This window comes from Entelurus aequoreus, linkage group LG05, assembly GCF_033978785.1.
Source record: "Entelurus aequoreus isolate RoL-2023_Sb linkage group LG05, RoL_Eaeq_v1.1, whole genome shotgun sequence".
Lineage (NCBI taxonomy): Eukaryota > Metazoa > Chordata > Actinopteri > Syngnathiformes > Syngnathidae > Entelurus > Entelurus aequoreus.
The window spans coordinates 3879506-3899505 of record NC_084735.1 but is presented as its reverse complement, the minus strand read 5'-3'; the positions used below and the strand labels follow the sequence as shown (position 1 = coordinate 3899505).

Genomic DNA, 20000 nt, shown 5'->3' with positions numbered 1-20000 from the left:
ATGTTGGATTAAAAAAAAAATAAAAAAATTTGGTACTATTATTTCTAAATACAAAAAATAATCCCACGTTAATTAAAATGCAAAGTAAAGCCTATTTAATAGAAATATTATTTGTTACAACATTACGCCCCCATCCCCCCGCACGGTGCGCCCCCTCCCTTCCCGTATCATGACTCTTACCACATCAAAAAATCAACACAAGATGTCAAAACGGCCAAAACTGTCAGGTGCCCAGGGAAGAAAAAAGAGAGAAGAAGAGGAGAAACGAGAAAAAGACAGAGGTAGCAGGTAGGGACGGCGTGGCGTAGTGGGTAGAGCAACCGTGCCAGAAACCTGAGGGTTGCAGGTTCGCTCCCCGCCTCTTACCATCCAAAAAATCGCTGCCGTTGTGTCCTTGGGCAGGACACTTCACCCTTTGCCCCCGGTGCCGCTCACACCGGTGAAATGAATGATGAATGAATGGTAGGTGGTCGTCGGGGGGGCCGTAGGCGCAAACTGGCAGCCTCGCTTCCGTCAGTCTACCCCAGGGCAGCTGTGGCTACAAATGTAGCTTACCACCACCAGGTGTGAATGAATGATGGGTTCCCACTTCTCTGTGAGCGCTTTGAGTATCTAACAATAGAAAAAGCGCGATATAAATCTAATCCATTATTGTTAGCCTACATGAAATTATTTGTCTGTTGCAGAATGTGATAGTAACCTGGCTTTTTAGCATTAAGCTAATGTTACATGATTCGGCAATTGCTAATCCATAAATAGCTAGTTCTGTTTTAACGTCGGGTTAATATTGTGGAGGGGGCTAAATTGTTATGGGAAATAATAATGTAACGTTAGGTAATTACAGTACTCCCACCTTACATTCCTCAGGGACATTTGTATTAGATCCTTTAAGCAGGTGTTTTTTTGTTGACATTGTTATTGCCTTCTGGTTAGCTAATGTTTGCCCTGCAGGTAATAGTCACTTTTCCACCCCTTTATATGTTAGGTATAGTTGTAAGCCTAGTTGTTAAAGTGCACATCATTCATGTTAATTAAGCAATATCACATGAGAGGGAATGCTGTTTTTTTAATTTGATTAACTTAATTGAACGGTTTAAAAGAGGAGAAAACACCAAAAAAATGACAATTAAATTTTGAAACATAGTTTATCTTCAATTTCGACTCTTTAAAATTCAAAATTTTAACCAATTTTAACCAATTTTGTATGTTTAACCTTAAAAATGACGGATTTTGATACTTGGCGCCATCTTGGAAATATGCTAACTTCTCCTATATCAGCATGGTAACGTTAGCATGCTAACATTTTATGAGATTTTAACCAATTTTGTATGTTGAACCTTAAAAATCATGGATTTTGATACTTGGCGCCATCTTAGAAGTATGCTTACTTTTCCTATATCAGCATGCTAACTTTTTATGCTAACATTGTAGCTAATTTTGTATGTTTAACCTTAAAAATCACGGATTTTGATATTCGGCGCCATCTTAGAAGTTTGCTAACTTTTCGTATACAAGCATGCTAATGTTTTATGCTAACATTGTAGATAATTTTGTATGTTTAACCTTAAAAATCACAGATTTTGATACTTGGCGCCATCTTAGAAGTATGCTAACTTTTCCTATATTAGCATGCTAACATTTTAGCCAATTTTGTATGTTTAACCTTAAAAAATCATGGATTTTGATACTTGGCGCCATCTTGGAAATATGCGTACTTTTCCTATATCAGAGGAGAAAACACCAAAAAAATGACAATTAAATTTTGAAACATAGTTTATCTTCAATTTCGACTCTTTAAAATTCAAAATTTTAACCAATTTTAACCAATTTTGTATGTTGAACCTTAAAAATCATGGATTTTGATACTTGGCGCCATCTTAGAAGTATGCTTACTTTTCCTATATCAGCATGCTAACTTTTTATGCTAACATTGTAGCTAATTTTGTATGTTTAACCTTAAAAATCACGGATTTTGATATTCGGCGCCATCTTAGAAGTTTGCTAACTTTTCGTATATAAGCATGCTAATGTTTTATGCTAACATTGTAGATAATTTTGTATGTTTAACCTTAAAAATCACAGATTTTGATACTTGGCGCCATCTTAGAAGTATGCTAACTTTTCCTATATTAGCATGCTAACATTTTAGCCAATTTTGTATGTTTAACCTTAAAAAATCATGGATTTTGATACTTGGCGCCATCTTGGAAATGTGCTAACTTTTCCTATATCAGAGGAGAAAACACAAAAAAAAAAGACAATTAAATTTTGAAACATAGTTTATCTTCAATTTCGACTCTTTAAAATTCAAAATTCAACCAAAAAAAAGAAGAGAAAAACTAGCTAATTCAAATATTTTTGAAAAAAATTAAAAAAAATAATTTATGGAACATCATTAGTAATTTTTCCTGATTAAGATTAATTTTAGAATTTTGATGACATGTTTTAAATAGGTTAAAATCCAATCTGCACTTTGTTAGAATATATAACAAATTGGACCGAGCTATATTTCTAACAAATAATTATTTCTTCTATATTCTCCAGAACAAAAATTTTAAAAGAAATTCAAAAGACTTTTAAAATAAGATTTGAATTTGATTCTACAGATTTTCTAGATTTGCCAGAATAATTGTTTTGAATTTTAATCATAATAAGTTTGAAGAAATATTTCACAAATATTCTTCGTCGAACAAACAGAAGCTAAAATGAAGAATTAAATTAAAATGTATTTATTATTCTTTACAATAAAACAAATACATTTACTTGAACATTGATTTAAATTGTCAGGAAAGAAGAGGAAGGAATTTAAAAGGTAAAAAGGTATATGTGTTTAAAAATCCTAAAACCATTTTTAAGGTTGTATTTTTTCTCTAAAATTGTCTTTCTGAAAGTTATAAGAAGCAAAGTTAAAAAAAATGAATGAATTTATTTAAACAAAAGAAGACCAAGTCTTTCAAATATTTTCTTGGATTTTCAAATTCTATTTTTTTTTTTTTTTTTTCAAGTTTCAAGTTTTATTCACAATACCATACAACAATTTCAATAGTAGTGAATATCATTTAAAGATATTGGTAAGTGAAAGGATCCCCCAAATAAGCTAGAAGAAGCTTTTGACAGGGGGACCAGAGGACAATTTATATATGGCATGATGAAAAATGGTAGCAAGCACTACAACAACAACAACAACAAAAAAAAACAAAATTAAAAAAAAAAAAAACAACAACGCTATGGATATATTTATATTTTATATATTTGAGTTTTGTCTCTCTTAGAATCAAAAATGTCGGGCAAAGCAAAGTAAAAAAAATAATGAATTTATTTAAACAAGTGAAGACCAAGTCTTTCAAATATTTTCTTGGATTTTCAAATTCTATTTGAGTTTTGTCTCTCTTAGAATTAAAAATGTCGGGCAAAGCAAAGTAAAAAAAATGAATGAATTTATTTAAACAAGTGAAGACCAAGTCTTTCAAATATTTTCTCGGATTTTCAAATTCTATTTGAGTTTTGTCTCTCTTAGAATGTCGGGCAAAGCGAGACCAGCTTGTTTGTAAATAAATACAATTTAAAAAATAGAGGCAGCTCACTGGTAAGTGCTGCTATTTGAGCTATTTTTAGAACAGGCCGGCGGGCTACTCATCTGGTCCTTACGGGCTACCTGGTGCCCACGGGCACCGCGTTGGTGACCCCTGCATTGGAGCATGTTTTTTTATTTCACTTTTATTGGTCTTTTTGATCAAATTGCTCATGTTAAAGGCCTACTGAAAGCCACTACTAGCGACCACGCAGTCTGATAGTTTATATATCAATGATGACATCTTAACATCGCGACACATGCCAATACGGCCGGGTTAACTTATAAAGTGACATTTTAAATTTCCCGCGAAACTTCCGGTTGAAAACGTCTATATATGATGACGTATGCGCGTGACGTAGCCAGTGAAACAGAAGTATTGGTACACCATTGAATCCAATACAAAAAAGCTCTGTTTTCATCTCATAATTCCGCAATTTGTTTAATGAACAACGGAGACGGCAAAGAAGAAAGTTGTAGGTGGGATCGGTGTATTAGCGGCTGGCTGCAGCAACACAACCAGGAGGACTTACTTGGATAGCAGACGCGCTAGCCGACGCTAGCCGCCGACCGCACGGATGATCGTGGTGAAGTCCTTCGCCGCGCCGCCGATCGCCGGAACGCAGGTGAGCACGGGTGTTGATGAGCAGATGAGGGCTGGCTGGCGTAGGTGGAGCGCTAATGTTTTTAGCATAGCTCCGTGAGGTCCGGTTGCTAAGTTAGCTTCAATGGCGTCGTTAGCAACAGCAGGCTGAGAATTATCAACCGTGTATTTACATGTCCATGGTTTAACAGTATTGTTGATCTTCTGTCTATCCTTCCAGTCAGGGGTTTATTTCTTTTGTTTGTTTGAGCCCGATGCTATCACGTTAGCTCCGTAGCTAAAGAGCTTCGCCGATGTATTGTCGTGGAGATAAAAGTCACTGTGAATGTCCATTTCGCGTTCTCGACTCTCATTTTCAAGAGGATATAGTATCCCAGGTGGTTTGACATACAATGAGACCTTGTACCTAAGTTACGGTCAGAGCGGGAAAAAGATACGTCCTGCACTGCCTCTCTAGTCCTTCACTGTAACGTTCCTCATCCACGAAATCTTTCATCCTCGCTCAAATTAATGGGGCAATCGTCGCTTTCTCGGTCCGAGTCTCTCTCGCTCCATTGAAAACAACGGTAGAATATGAGGAGTCCTTCCTCCGGTGACGTCACGCCACTTCCGGTACAGGCAAGGCTTTTTTTTTTTATCAGCGAGCAAAAGTTGCGAACTTTATCGTCTATGTTCTCTACTAAATCCTTTCAGCAAAAATACGGCAATATCGCGAAACGATCAAGTATGACACACCAATCCCTCTGTGCCCGCCCCACAGGGACTCCTGCTGGCACTCTGCCGTGGCCCTGGAGCAGAGCATCGAGTTCATCCGGGACACGCTGGTGTCCGCCGAGGATGAGGAGAGTCAGGGCCGCTGCGCCGCCGAAATGGCGGGGCGCCGCCGAGCAAGAAGCCCATCGCGGGCCTCATCGGACCGGGCTCCAGCTCGGTGGCCATCCAGGTGCAGAACCTCCTGCAGCTCTTCAACATCCCGCAGATCGCCTACTCGGCCACCAGCGTGGACCTCAGCGACAAGGTTCGGTGTCGGTTTGAACGAGGGACTATTTCAAAATAAAAGACTTCTCTTCCTGCAGAGCTTGTACAAGTACTTCATGAGGGTGGTGCCCTCGGACATGCAGCAGGCCCGGGCCATGGTGGACATCGTCAAGCGCTACAACTGGAGCTACGTGTCGGCCATACACACCGAGGGTAAGACCCAAAGGCGCCCCCTGTCTCGCTGAAATGTGTGGATGAGGCTTTCAACACCTCTAAATACGAGAATCCAACTCTGTGGTGACAGTGTCATTTTAAAAGCCACTTCATATTTGTCAAGGCATTCCATTTGTACCCGATGAAGTGGCCAGTGAGTGCCATCTTGTAGAATCATATTCATCTTTGGCAAAGCTCGCCAGGAAACGAGCTTCCACCTCTTCACACGTTTGTTGTCATCCGATGACTTCAACGCAGGCCTTCTCCGGGCAAAGTTAATTACGCTAGCACTGAGAGACCTTTCGGTCAAACGGTGAAATCCTCTTGACGAGCACGGTAGCTAATCCAGGCTGCGGCTTTTTTCTACATCATTCCATTGATATAAAAGTGTATGTATATATATATACATATATATATATATATATTAGGGCTGCAACAACTAATCGATTAAAATCAATTATTAAAATAGTTGCCGATTAATTTAGTCATCGATTCGTTGGATGTATGCTATGCGCATGCGCAGAGTTTTTTTAATTTTTTTTATTTAAAAAAATATATATATATATATTTTATTTTTTTTTAGAATAAACCTTTATTTATAAACTGCAACATTTACAAACGACTGAGAAACAATCATCAAAATAAGTATGGTGCCAGTATGCTGGGTTTTTTCAAAAAAATACTGGATAGGATAGAAATGTAGTTTGTCTCTTTTATCCGATTATTAATCGATTAATCGGAGTAACAATCGACAGATTAATCGATTATCAAATTAATCGTTAGTTGCAGCCCTAATATATATATATATATATATTAGGGCTGCAACAACTAATCGATTAAAATCGATTATTAAAATAGTTGCTGATTAATTTAGTCATCGATTCGTTGGATCTATGCTAAGCGCATGCGCAGAGTTTATTTTTATTTTTTAAATAAACCTTTATTTATAAACTGCAACATTTACAAACGGCTGAGAAACAATAATCAAAATAAGTATGGTGCCAGTATGCTGGGTTTTTTCCGAAAAATACTGGATATGATAGAAATGTAGTTTGTCTCTTTTATCCGATTATTAATCGATTAATCGGAGTAATAATCGACATATTAATCGATTATCAAATTAATCGCTAGTTGCAGCCCTAATATATATATATTAGGGCTGCAACAACTAATCGATTAAAATCGATTATTAAAATAGTTGCCGATTAATTTAGTCATCGATTCGTTGGATCTATGCTAAGCGCATGCGCAGAGTTTTTTTTTATTTTTTAAAATATACCTTTATTTATAAACTGCAACATTTACAAACGACTGAGAAACAATCATCAAAATAAGTATGGTGCCAGTATGCTGGGTTTTTTCCAAAAAATACTGGATAGGATAGAAATGTAGTTTGTCTCTTTTATCCGATTATTAATCGATTAATCGGAGTAATAATCGACGGATTAATTGATTATCAAATTAATCGTTAGTTGCAGCCCTAATATATATATATATATATATATATATATATATATATATATATATATATATATATATATATATATATATATATATTAGGGCTGCAACAACTAATCGATTAAAATCGATTATTAAAAATAGTTGCCGATTAATTTAGTCATCGATTCGTTGGATGTATGCTATGCGCATGCGCAGAGTTGTTGTTGTTTTTTTTTTTTTTTTTTTTATTAGAAAAAATATATTTTTATTTTTATTTTTTTTAAATAAACCTTTATTTATAAACTGCAACATTTACAAACGGCTGAGAAACAATCATCAAAATAAGTATGGTGCCAGTATGCTGGGTTTTTTCAAAAAAATACTGGATAGGATAGAAATGTAGTTTGTCTCTTAATCGTTAGTTGCAGCCCTGATATATATATATAATATCAATTTTTATTAGGGCTGCAACAACTAATCGATAAAAATCGATTATTAAAATAGTTGCCGATTAATTTAGTCATCGATTCGTTGAATGTATGCTATGCGCATGCGCAGAGTTTTGTTTTGTTTTTTTTTGTTTTTTTTAATTTATAAATATATATTTATTTATTTTTTTTAAATAAACCTTTATTTATAAACTGCAACATTTACAAACGGCTGAGAAACAATAATCAAAATAAGTATGGTGTCAGTATGCTGGGTTTTTTCAAAAAAATACTGGATAGGATAGAAATGTAGTTTGTCTCTTTTATCCGATTATTAATCGATTAATCGGAGTAATAATCGACTGATTAATCGATTATCAAATTAATCGTTAGTTGCAGCCCTGATATATATATATAATATATATATATATTAGGGCTGCAACAACTAATCGATTAAAATCGCTTATTAAAATAGTTGCCGATTAATTTAGTCATCGATTCGTTGGATGTATGCTATGCGCATGCGCAGAGGTTTTTTTTGTTTTTGTTTTTTTTGTTTTTAATTTAAAAAAAAAAAAATAAAATAAAATAAAATTATTTTTTTAAATAAACCTTTATTTATAAACCGCAACATTTACAAACGGCTGAGAAACAATCATCAAAATAAGTATGGTGTCAGTATGCTGGGTTTTTTCAAAAAAATACTGGATAGGATAGAAATGTAGTTTGTCTCTTTTATCCGATTATTAATCGATTAATCGGAGTAATAATCGACTGATTAATCGATTATCAAATTAATCGTTAGTTGCAGCCCTGATATATATATATATAATATATATATATTAGGGCTGCAACAACTAATCGATTAAAATCGATTATTAAAATAGTTGCCGATTAATTTAGTCATCGATTCGTTGGATGTATGCTATGCGCAGAGGATGTTTTTTTTTGTTTTTTGTTTGTTGTCATTTAAAAAAAATACAATTAAATTAAAAAAAATTATTTTTTTAAATAAACCTTTATTTATAAACTGCAACATTTACAAACGGCTGAGAAACAATCATCAAAATAAGTATGGTGCCAGTATGCAGCCCTAATATATATATATATATATGTATATATATATATACATTAGGGCTGCAACAACTAATCGATTAAAATCGATTATTAAAATAGTTGCCGATTAATTTAGTCATCGATTCGTTGGATCTATGCTAAGCGCATGCGCAGAGTTTTTTTGTTTTTTTTAAAATAAACCTTTATTTATAAACTGCAACATTTACAAACGACTGAGAAACAATCATCAAAATAAGTATGGTGCCAGTATGCTGGGTTTTTAAAAAAAAAAATACTGGATAGGATAGAAATGTAGTTTGTCTCTTTTATCCGATTATTAATCGATTAATCGGAGTAATAATCGACAGATTAATTGATTATCAAATTAATCGTTAGTTGCAGCCCTAATATATATATATTAGGGCTGCAACAACTAATCGATTAAAATCGATTATTAAAATAGTTGCCGATTAATTTAGTCATCGATTCGTTGGAAGTATGCTATGCGCATGCGCAGAGTTTTTTTTTATTTATTTAAAAAAAAAAAAAAAAGTATTATTTTTATTTTTTTAAATAAACCTTTATAAACTGCAACATTTACAAACGGCTGAGAAACAATAATCAAAATAAGTATGGTGCCAGTATGCTGGGTTTTTAAAAAAAAAATACTGGATAGGATAGAAATGTAGTTTGTCTCTTTTATCCGATTATTAATCGATTAATCGGCGTAATAATCGACCGATTAATCGATTATCAAATTAATCGTTAGTTGCAGCCCTGATATATATATATATATATAATACATATATATTAGGGCTGCAACAACTAATCGATTAAAATCGATTGTTAAAATAGTTGCCGATTAATTTAGTCATCGATTCGTTGGATGTATGCTATGCGCATGCGCGGAGTTTTTTTTTTTTTTTTATTAAAAAAAATAAAAAATAAATATTTTTTTAAATAAACCTTTATTTATAAACTGCAACATTTACAAACGGCTGAGAAACAATAATCACAATAAGTATGGTGCCAGTATGCTGGGTTTTTTCAAAAAAATACAGGATAGGATAGAAATGTAGTTTGTCTCTTTTATCCGATTATTAATCGATTAATCGGAGTAATAATCGACAGATTAATCGATTATCAAATAAATCGTTAGTTGCAGCCCTAATATATATATATATATATATATATATATATATATATATATATATATATATATATATATATATATATATATATATATATACATGTATAAATAAATAAACTTATATATCGATATATATAAATAAATATACATGTATATCGATATATATACACACTACCGTTCAAAAGTTTGGGGTCACATGTAAATGTCCTTATTTTTGAAGGAAAAGCACTGTACTTTTCAATGAAGATAACTTTAAACTAGTCTTAACTTGAAAGAAATACACTCTATACATTGCTAATGTGGTAAATGACTATTCTAGCTGCAAATGTCTGCTTTTTGGTGCAATATCTACATAGGTGTATAGAGGCCCATTTCCAGCAACTATCACTCCAGTGTTCTAATGGTACAATGTGTTTGCTCATTGGCTCAGAAGGCTAATTGATGATTAGAAAACCCTTGTGCAATCATGTTCACACATCTGAAAACACTTTAGCTCGTTACAGAAGCTACAAAACTGACCTTCCTTTGAGCAGATTGAGTTTCTGGAGCATCACATTTGTGGGGGCAATTAAACGCTCAAAATGGCCAGAAAAAGAGAACTTTCATCTGAAACTCCACAGTCTATTCTTGTTCTTAGAAATGAAGGCTATTCCACTAAATTGTTTGGGTGACCCCAAACTTTTGAACGGTAGTGTATACATATGTGTGTGTGTGTGTGTGTGTGTGTGTGTGTGTGTGTGTGTGTGTGTGTGTGTGTGTGTGTGTGTGTGTGTGTGTGTGTGTGTGTGTGTGTGTGTGTGTGTGTGTGTGTGTGTGTGTGTGTGTGTGTGTGTGTGTGTGTATATATATATATATATATATATATATATATATATATATATATATATATATATATATATATATATATATATATATATATATATATGTGTGTGTGTATACTGTATGTGTCTATATATATGTATATATAGGGGGTCAACGGGCAAAGTGTTTTACAAGCCTGCCGACATCTCCACCTGTCAGCAACCTTTTTGAAAGCAAGAGCTACTTCTTGGGTAGTGATTAATGCGAAGGGCTACCAGTTTGATACACACTTCAATAAATTGCCAGAAATAGCCAATTTACCTTTAACTCTATGTTATTATTAATGATTAATGATATTCACACTTAATTGAACGGTTTAAAAGAGGAGAAAACACGCAAAAAATGACAATTCCATTTTGAAACATAGTTTATCTTCAATTTCGACTCTTTAAAATTCAAAATTCAACCGAAAAAAAGAAGAGAAAAACTAGCTAATTCGAATCTTTTTGGAAAAAATTAAAAAAAGAATTTATGGAACATCATTAGTAATTTTTCCTGATTAAGATTAATTTTAGAATTTTGATTACATGTTTTAAATAGGTTAAAATCCAATCTGCACTTTGTTAGAATATATAACAAATTGGACCAAGCTATATTTCTAACAAATAATTATTTCTTCTATATTTTCCGGAACAAAAATTTTAAAAGAAACTCAAAAGACTTTGAAATAAGATTTAAATTTGATTCTACAAATTTTCTAGATTTGCCAGAATAATTGTTTTGAATTTTAATCATAATAAGTTTGAAGAAATATTTCACAAATATTATTCGACGAAAAAACAGAAGCTAAAATGAAGAATTAAATTAAAATTTATTTATTATTCTTTACAAATAAAAAAAAATAATTTACTTGAACATTGATTTAAATTGTCAGGAAAGAAGAGGAAGGAATTTAAAAGGTAAAAAGGTATATGTGTTTAAAAATCCTAAAATCATTTTTAAGGTTGTATTTTTTCTCTAAAATTGTCTTTCTGAAAGTTATAAGAAGCAAAGTAAAAAAAAATTAAAGAATTTATTTAAACAAGTGAAGACCAAGTCTTTCAAATATTTTCTTGGATTTTCAAATTCTATTTGAGTTTTGTCTCTCTTAGAATTAAAAATGTTGGGCAAAGCAAAGTAAAAAAATAATGAATTTATTTAAACAAGTGAAGACCAAGTCTTTCAAATATTTTCTCGGATTTTCAAATTCTATTTGAGTTTTGTCTCTCTTAGAATTAAAAATGTCGGGCAAAGCAAAGTAAAAAAAATAATGAATTTATTTAAACAAGTGAAGACCAAGTCTTTCAAATATTTTCTTGGATTTTCAAATTGTATTTGAGTTTTGTCTCTCTTAGAATGAAAAATGTCGGGCAAAGCGAGACCAGCTTGCTAGTAAATAAATACAATGTAAAAAATAGAGGCAGCTCACTGGTAAGTGCTGCTATTTGAGCTATTTTTAGAACAGGCCGGCGGGCGACTCATCTGGTCCTTACGGGCTACCTGGTGCCCGCGGGCACCGCGTTGGTGACCCCTGCATCAGGGCCATAAAAGTGTCACGCAGGCAGTCAAGGCAAAGAGACAGTCGACTAAAACTGTGGCTTAGACGAGACATGAGTGAAATATGAACTTCGCCGTGTGTTCAATGGACGCTTCCTCCTCCGCAGGTAACTACGGCGAGAGCGGCATGGAGGCCTTCAAAGAAATGGCGGCCAAGGAGGGCATCTGCATCGCGCACTCGGACAAGATCTACAGCAACGCCGGCGAGCGCAGCTTCGACAAGCTCCTGCACAAACTGCGCGGCCACCTGCCCAAAGCCCGGGCGGTGGCCTGCTTCTGCGAGGGTATGACGGTGCGAGGGATCCTCATGGCCATGCGGCGCCAGCAGCTGGTGGGCGAGTTCTTGCTGCTGGGGAGGTGAGACGGCGCGACGCTCTCGGCCGCATCGTCATATTACATCCCATCCGTCCATCGTCGCCATGGAAACCAGAGGTACCCTCTCCATTCGTTTTGCGTGCGCCGTTTGTTGCTCGGGCGAAGCGTGGCGAATGGAAGGACAACATGCGAGGGAGCGCGAGTGGGCGGAGGACTGAGCTGGAAGGAGAGGTCTTGACGGCGCCGAGGAGAATAAGGTGTTTTATTTTAAGGCTGCTTGGCGGGCGTTCTATTAACGCTCCCGCCTCATTAGGAGCCCAACATGACGCGTAAAGTCACCTTGAACTACATCCCGAGACGGTTCACTTCGACACAAATGTGCCGCGTGTTCTTCACGTGTCCGTTCACTATTTCACCACGGGAATGACGTTTGTGGCGCCCCCTAAGGGATTAAACACAAGATACGAACCACGTCTTGTGATTAGCAAAACCATTTTTCCCCCCACAAGACACAATGTAAATCCAAATAATTCATTCCAGACAACCCACAAATGTTAAGGATGCATGTTTTTTTCCCATGCCGATACGGATAACTTCCTGCTTTTCAAGACCGATACCGATAGCTTACTTATATCCACCACTCCCTCTAATTTGTCACGTGTGTGAGCAAACGCAAAAAGTGCAGTGGAGCACATGTGAGCAGCATCAGACGTGCTGCAAAAAGTCGATTTTTGAATGAATCACAATTCATAACTGTGTTTTTTTGCACACTGATTTTTTTTTTTTTTTACACAGATTACATTTTTTACACAGAATTTTTATAGAAAATTTTTTTTTACCCTGAATTTTTTTACACTGATTTTTTTTTACACATTCATTTTTGTACACAGACTTTTTATACACATTTTTTTACACAGAATTTTTACAAACTGATTTTTTTGCACTGCATTTTTACACATATTTTTTTACACACACATTTTTTTACACCGATTTTTTTTTTTTTACACAGAATTTTTAGGAACACGTTTTGTTTTTATACACATTTTTTCACACGGAATTTTAAACTGATTTTTTTAAACATTCATTTTTTACACATACTTTTTATACACATTATTTTACACATAATTTTTACACTGATTTTTTTACACACATTTTTTTTTAACACAGATTCTTTTTTTTTTTACACATAATTTTTAAACAGATTTTTATTTTACACTGAATTTTTACACACTTATTTTTTTTCACACAGAATTTTTATGAACACGTTTTGTTTTTGTACACATTTTTTTTACACAGAATTTTTACACACTGATTTTTTTTTACACAGATTCATTTTTTTACACAAAATTTTTATACACAGATTATTTTTTTACACTGATTTTTTTTCACACAGAATTTTTATGAACACGTTTTGTTTTTGTACACATTTTTTTACACAGAATTTTTACACACTGATTTTTTTTTACACAGATTCATTTTTTTACACAAAATTTTTATACACAGATTATTTTTTTACACTGATTTTTTTTTACACTGATTTTTTTTACACTGAATTTTTACACACTTTTTTTTTTTTACACAGAATTTTTATGCACACATTTTGTTTTTATACACTGAATTTCTACACACTGAGTTTTTAAACACACACATTTTGCTCACAAATTTCTCACTGAATTTATTAAGTAAGTTACCGATACCGATAACTTACTTATATCCACCATTCCCTCTAATTTGTCACGTGTGTGAGCAAACGCAAAAAGTGCAGTGGAGCACATGTGAGCAGCATCAGACGTGCTGCAAAAAGTCGATTTTTGAATGAATCACAATTCTTATCTAACGATTCATAACTGTGTTTTTTTACACTGAATTTTTGCACACTGATTTTTTTTTTTTTACACAGAATTTTTATAGGAAAATTTTTTTTACCCTGAATTTTTTTACACTGATTTTTTTTTACACATTCATTTTTGTACACAGACTTTTTATACACATTTTTTTACACAGAATTTTTACAAACTGATTTTTTGCACTGCATTTTTACACATATTTTTTTACACATTCATTTTTTACACAGATTTTTTTATTACACAGAATTTTTACACAGAATTTTTAGGAACACGTCTTGTTTTTATACACATTTTTTCACACGCAATTTTTACACTGATTTTTTTAAACATTCATTTTTTACACAGACTTTCTATACACATTTTTTTACACAGAATTTTTACACACTGATTTTTTTGCACTGCATTTTTACACATATTTTTTTACACATTCATTTTTTTACACAGATTTTTTTTTTTACACAGAATTTTTACACAGAATTTTTAGGAACACGTTTTGTTTTTATACACATTTTTTCACACGGAATTTTTACACTGACTTTTTTAAACATTCATTTTTTACACAGACTTTTTATACACATTTTTTTACACATAATTTTTACACTGATTTTTTTACACACATTTTTTTTACATAGAGATTCATTTTTTACACAGAATTTTTAAACAGATTTTTTTTTTACACTGAATTTTTACACACTTATTTTTTTTCACACAGAATTTTTATGAACACGTTTTGTTTTTGTACACATTTTTTTACACAGATTCATTTTTTCACGCAAAATTTTTATACACAGATTATTTTTTTACACTGATTTTTTACACTGATTTTTTTTTTACACTGATTTTTTTTTACACTTAATTTTTACACACTTTTTTTTTTTTACACTGAATTTTTATGCACACATTTTGTTTTTATACACTGAATTTCTACACACTGAGTTTTTAAACACACACATTTTGCTCACAAATTGCTCACTGAATTTATTAAGTAAGTTACCGACACCGATAACTTACTTATATCCACCATTCCCTCTAATTTGTCACGTGTGTGAGCAAACGCAAAAAGTGCAGTGGAGCACATGTGAGCAGCATCAGACGTGCTGCAAAAAGTCGATTTTTTAATGAATCACAATTCTTATCTAACGATTCATAACTGTGTTTTTTACACAGAATTTTTGCACACTGATTTTTTTTTTTTTACACAGAATTTTTATAGGAAAAAAATTTTTACACTGATTTTTTTTTACACATTCATTTTTGTACACAGACTTTTTATACACATTTTTTTTACACAGAATTTTTACAAACTGATTTTTTTGCACTGCATTTTTACACATACTTTTTTACACATTCATTGTTTTACACAGATTTTTTTTTTTTACACAGAATTTTTACACAGAATTTTTAGGAACACGTTTTGTTTTTATACACATTTTTTCACACGGAATTTTTACACTGATTTTTTTAAACATTCATTTTTTACACAAACTTTTTATACACATTATTTTACACATAATTTTTACACTGATTTTTTTTACACACATTTTTTTACACAGATTCTTTTTTTTTACACAGAATTTTTAAACAGATTTTTTTTTTTACACTGAATTTTTACACACTTATTTTTTTTCACACAGAATTTTTATGAACACGTTTTGTTTTTGTACACATTTTTTTACACAGAATTTTTACACACTGATTTTTTTTACACATTCATTTTTTTACACAACATTTTTATACACAGATTATTTTTTTACACTGATTTTTTTTCACACAGAATTTTTATGAACACGTTTTGTTTTTGTACACATTTTTTTACACAGAATTTTTACACACTGATTTTTTTACACAGATTCATTTTTTTACACAGAATTTTTATACACAGATTATTTTTTTACACTGATTTTTTACACAGAATTTTTTTTTTACACTGATTTTTTTTACACTGAATTTTTACACACTTTTTTTTTTTTTTACACAGAATTTTTATGCACACATTTTGTTTTTATACACTGAATTTCTACACACTGAGTTTTTAAACACACACATTAAGTAAGTTACCGATACCGATACCGATAACTTACTTATATCCACCATTCCCTCTAATTTGTCACGTGTGTGAGCAAACGCAAAAAGTGCAGTGGAGCACATGTGAGCAGCATCAGACGTGCTGCAAAAAGTCGATTTTTGAATGAATCACAATTCTTATCTAACGATTCATAACTGTGTTTTTTTACACTGAATTTTTGCACACTGATTTTTTTTTTTTTTACACAGATTACATTTTTTACACAGAATTTTTATAGAAAAAATTTTTTTACACTGAATTTTTTTACACTGATTTTTTTTTTACACATTCATTTTTGTACACAGACTTTTTATACACATTTTTTTACACAGAATTTTTACAAACTGATTTTTTTGCACTGCATTTTTACACATATTTTTTTACACATTCATTTTTTTACACAGATTTTTTTATTACACAGAATTTTTACACAGAATTTTTAGGAAAACGTTTTGTTTTTATACACATTTTTTCAAATATTTTCTTGGATTTTCAAATTCTATTTAAGTTTTGTCTCTCTTAGAATTAAAAATGTCGGGCAAAGCGAGACCAGCTTGCTAGTAAATAAATACAATTTAAAAAATAGAGGCAGCTCACTGGTAAGTGCTGCTATTTGAGCTATTTTTAGAACAGGCCAGCGGGCTACTCATCTGGTCCTTACGGGCTACCTGGTGCCCGCGGGCACCGCGTTGGTGACCCCTGTGCTACAATAATAAACATTTCAAAAAAATGTAAATCACATCAATTAATGTGGCCCTCTGAGGGCGGCCATCATTGTCTTGGTGGCTTCAGACTGTGCAGGTGTACCTAATCAAGTGTCCATTCAGCAGCAGACTCCAATCATGTGACCTGAAATATTAACTGTAGTGGGAGCGGAGCCAAATAAGTCGGGTCTATTCTCATCCCTCCCGGTGGACGCAGACAGAAGGTTGATTGCACCTCCACACGTGTGTATTCCAAAAAAAAGTATGGAGGGAAAGGTAAAAAACGCTGCGGTTACACAACCTCGGCGTGGGTGTTGTGCTCAGGACCCTCCAGCCGTGGAATCATTCCATCAGCCGTCCTCGGAGAGGCCGGCGCTGAAACGTAGAGCCGCTGTTGGAAAAAAAAAAAAGGCGAGGACGGCTATGAAAAGCACGCGGGGCTTCTGACTAGTAGTTTGAATCACTCGTCAAGGAGAGCGCCGCAGCCCACGCGCCCCTACCACCACCTACAGGCCCTACCACCACCTACAGGCCCTACCACCACCTACAGGCCCTACCACCACCTACAGGCCCTACCACCACCTACAGGCCCTACCACCACCTACAGGCCCTACCACCACCTACAGGCCCTACCACCACCTACAGGCCCTACCACCACCTACAGGCCCTACCACCACCTACAGGCCCTGCGCACGCCGCACAGCAGCAAGAACCCACTGGTCCACTCGCAACATCTCTTGTGAGCAGGCCCACAAAGCACGAAAAGTGGCGACTGTATCACGATATCGGTGTGCTGTATCGCTCCATAACTATTCATATTTTTATGACCCATGGAAAATAAGGACCGGGAGAAAAATATATGAAATGTAGAGTTATACAGGGGTTACCAACGCGGTGCCCGCGGGCACCAGGTCGCCCGTAAGGACCAGATGAGTAGCCCGCTGGCCTGTTCTAAAAATAGCTCAAATAGCAGCACTTACCAGTGAGCTGCCTCTATTTTTTTAATTTTATTTATTTACTAGCAAGCTGGTCTCGCTTTGCCTGACATTTTTAATTCTAAGAGAGACAAAACTCAAATAGAATTTGAAAATCCAAGAAAATATTTGAAAGACTTGGTCTTCACTTGTTTAAATAAATTCATTAGTTTTTTACTTTGCTTTGCCCGAAATTTTTAATTCTAAGAGAGACAAAACTCAAATAGAATTTGAAAATCCAAGAAAATATTTGAAAGACTTGGTCTTCACTTGTTTAAATAAATTCATTATTTTTTTTACTATGCTTTGCCCGACATTTTTAATTCTAAGAGAGACAAAACTCAAATAGAATTTGAAAATCCGAGAAAATATTTGAAAGACTTGGTTTCACTTGTTTAAATAAATTCATTCTTTTTTTTACTTTGCTTTGCCCGACATTTTTCATTCTAAGAGAGACAAAACTCAAATAGAATTTGAAAATCCGAGAAAATATTTGAAAGACTCGGTCTTCACTTGTTTAAATAAATTCATTATTTTTTTTACTTTGCTTTGCCCGACATTTTTAATTCTAAGAGAGACAAAACTCAAATAGAATTTGAAAATCCAAGAAAATATTTGAAAGACTTGGTCTTCACTTGTTTAAATAAATTCATTCATTTTTTTTACTTTGCTTTGCCCGACATTTTTAATTCTAAGAGAGACAAAACTCAAATAGAATTTGAAAATCCGAGAAAATATTTGAAAGACTTGGTCTTCACTTGTTTAAATAAATTCATTATTTTTTTTACTTTGCTTTGCCCGACATTTTTAATTCTAAGAGAGACAAAACTCAAATAAAATTTGAATATCCAAGAAAATATTTGAAAGACTTGGTCTTCACTTGTTTAAATAAATTCATTATTTTTTTTACTTTGCTTTGCCCAACATTTTTAATTCTAAGAGAGACAAAACTCAAATAGAATTTGAAAATCCAAGAAAATATTTGAAAGACTCGGTCTTCACTTGTTTAAATAAATTCATTCATTTTTTTACTTTGCTTTGCCCGACATTTTTAATTCTAAGAGAGACAAAACTCAAATAGAATTTGAAAATCCGAGAAAATATTTGAAAGACTTGGTCTTCACTTGTTTAAATAAATTCTTTTTTTTTTTTTACTTTGCTTTGCCCGACATTTTTAATTCTAAGAGAGACAAAACTCAAATAGAATTTGAAAATCCGAGAAAATATTTGAAAGACTTGGTCTTCACTTGTTTAAATAAATTCATTATTTTTTTTACTTTGCTTTGCCCGACATTTTTCATTCTAAGAGAGACAAAACTCAAATAGAATTTGAAAATCCGAGAAAATATTTGAAAGACTTGGTCTTCACTTGTTTAAATAAATTCTTTTTTTTTTTTTACTTTGCTTTGCCCGACATTTTTAATTCTAAGAGAGACAAAACTCAAATAGAATTTGAAAATCCGAGAAAATATTTGAAAGACTTGGTCTTCACTTGTTTAAATAAATTCATTATTTTTTTTACTTTGCTTTGCCCGACATTTTTCATTCTAAGAGAGACAAAACTCAAATAGAATTTGAAAATCCGAGAAAATATTTGAAAGACTTGGTCTTCACTTGTTTAAATGAATTCATTATTTTTTTTACTTTGCGTTGCCCGACATTTTTAATTCTAAGAGAGACAAAACTCAAATAGAATTTGAAAATCCGAGAAAATATTTGAAAGACTTGGTCTTCACTTGTTTAAATAAATTCATTCATTTTTTTACTTTGCTTTGCCCGACATTTTTCATTCTAAGAGAGACAAAACTCAAATAGAATTTAAAAATCCAAGAAAATATTTTAAAGCCTTGGTCTTCACTTGTTTAAATAAATTCATTCATTTTTTTACTTTGCTTTGCCCGACATTTTTATTTCTAAGAGAGACAAAACTCAAATAGAATTTGAAAATCCGAGAAAATATTTGAAAGACTTGGTCTTCACTTGTTTAAATAAATTCATTATTTTTTTTACTTTGCTTTGCCCGACATTTTTCATTCTAAGAGAGACAAAACTCAAATAGAATTTGAAAATCCGAGAAAATATTTGAAAGACTTGGTCTTCACTTGTTTAAATGAATTCATTATTTTTTTTACTTTGCGTTGCCCGACATTTTTAATTCTAAGAGAGACAAAACTCAAATAGAATTTGAAAATCCGAGAAAATATTTGAAAGACTTGGTCTTCACTTGTTTAAATAAATTCATTCATTTTTTTACTTTG

General features: G+C 33.0%; 1 pseudogene; it reads left to right on the top strand.

Moving 5' to 3' along the window:
- LOC133649517 (metabotropic glutamate receptor 5-like) overlaps window positions 1-12390 on the top strand; it is a 25480-nt pseudogene extending 13090 nt beyond the window's left edge.
- Window positions 12391-20000: the final 7610 nt, after the last annotated feature.